The sequence below is a fragment of the Neomonachus schauinslandi genome, chromosome 16, assembly GCF_002201575.2.
Source record: "Neomonachus schauinslandi chromosome 16, ASM220157v2, whole genome shotgun sequence".
In the NCBI taxonomy this organism is placed as follows: Eukaryota; Metazoa; Chordata; class Mammalia; order Carnivora; family Phocidae; genus Neomonachus; species Neomonachus schauinslandi.
The window spans coordinates 10,195,673-10,197,592 of record NC_058418.1 but is presented as its reverse complement, the minus strand read 5'-3'; positions in this window follow the sequence as shown (position 1 = coordinate 10,197,592).

The window sequence follows — 1,920 nt, the reverse complement described above, 5'->3', positions numbered from 1 at the left end:
GCACCTGTTTGTCCAGCTGGGCTAACACCAGGCTGGTGCCAAGCCTGAGATACACATTATCTGGAGGACGCGTAGGGTAGAAAGGCTAAGAGTGCAGACTGCCTGGGTTCAAATCCCTGCTTGCTACTTTCTTGCTGGGTGGCTTGGGGCAAATGACCCTCCGTGTACTTTTCAGTGAAATGGGGATCATGATAATGTCTCCTCCAGTGGATTCTTGTGAGGAATTAACTAAGATCCATCAGTCCCGGATTTGCCATTCTGTAACTCTGTTGGGCCAAGTCATTTCATCTCTCTGTGCCTCAGTCCCCTTATCACATAGGGTCCTGTGCGGGTTATTTGAGATAATACAGTGCAGGTAAATGTGTGTCCAGCACACAGTAAATACATTTATGAATAGTAACATTACCAAGACTTTAAGGCAGGCCAGTAAGAATCCCTACCACTTGAGATCTTGCCCTTTGGGGAGGAAAGCTCAGGTGTGTGGTGAGTGGGAGGGGAGGGCAAGTCTTGGGGGGCGTCCTCTTGCTGGGGCAAGAAGCTCTCAAGCATTTGCCCCCAGTTGGTCGGCACCCTCGCCCTAGAGGAACTGGAACGGAGGGATTTCAGGAGCTCAGTGGCATCCCCCCCCCTCCCCAGCCTCCTGCTTCCCGCCCTCACCCCAACACACTGGGCGGCCTCTCCAGCTCCCCCGGTCAGCCCTAGGAATGTGAAGAGGTAGGTGGGGGTGGGGAGGAGCGGGCGCCGCCGGGGAGAGACAAAGGGGCCGAGTCAGAGACACAAAGACGCGAGGAGGCCCGGAAGATAGGAGAAGTGGGACAAGGACAAGGGGAGGGACCGGCGGAGCCTGGAGGCCCGACCCTAGCCCAGCCCCGCAGGGCCAGCGGAGCGCGGGGGCCGGTCTGTGCCGCCCCCTGGCGGGAGGCCGCGGTAACGAGGAGGTGCGGACCAGATGCGGGAGAGGCCAGGGGGATGCACGCAGCGAGAGACACAGAGAACCGAGGCAGGAACAGAGACATCGAGAGAGACACAGAGACGACAGACACCGAGGGACACACTTAGAGACAGAGACAGAATCAAAGGGATGGAAAGAGACACGGGGACCAAGTGACACAGGAACGGTAAGAGAAAGACAAAGAGAGCAGAAACACAAAGGGACACCGAGACGTGAGGACTGAAAGACCCAGGGTTAGAGACATAAAGGGACGAAGGAGAGAGAGACACAGAGCCAGAGACACTGAGAGAGGCAGAGAAATCTGGGCAGGAATGGTGCAGCGACGCCCAGAGTCCGAGGCAGAGATTAGCCGAGACAGATACTGGGCGGGGGGCAAGAACTAGGAAAGTCTCGCGGCGGAGAAGGGGGTGGTGGTCTCAGCCTGGGGGCGGAACTCCAGGAGGGGCGGGCCTATGAGAACCCACGTGCCTCACGCAGGTGTGACGACGAGGCCTCAGCTAATGCCGAAGAGGGCGGGGCTAGAACTTCGCGCGGGGCTGAGACCCGGCGGGACTGAGTTCCTGGGAAGAGGCTGGATCCACTGCCGGGAGAGCGGATGGGCGGGGCCGTATCGGGGGCGTGGTTTCAGGGGGCGGAGACCGCCATGAGCCTCGGAGGGGGCGTGACAGAACCTTAAAGGAGCCGCCGGGAGATCGAGGGAGGCGGGGCGCGGGAGGCCTCCTAGAGGGCGAAGGGGGCGGTGTTTGAACGCCAGGAGAGGCGGAGATAGAATTCCAGGGGAGGGGCGAGATAGAGTCCCCGGGAGCGGCAGGTGTAGAATCCTGGGAGGGGGCGGGTGCAGAGTGCTGGGCGGGGCGGGAGTAGAATCCTGGGGAGGACCAGCGTGGAATCTCAGAGAGGGCGGGACTGCTTGAGCCAGTGGGGCCGGAGCCCAAGGTCGGCTCCGCGGGGGGGGCGGGGGGAGGAGG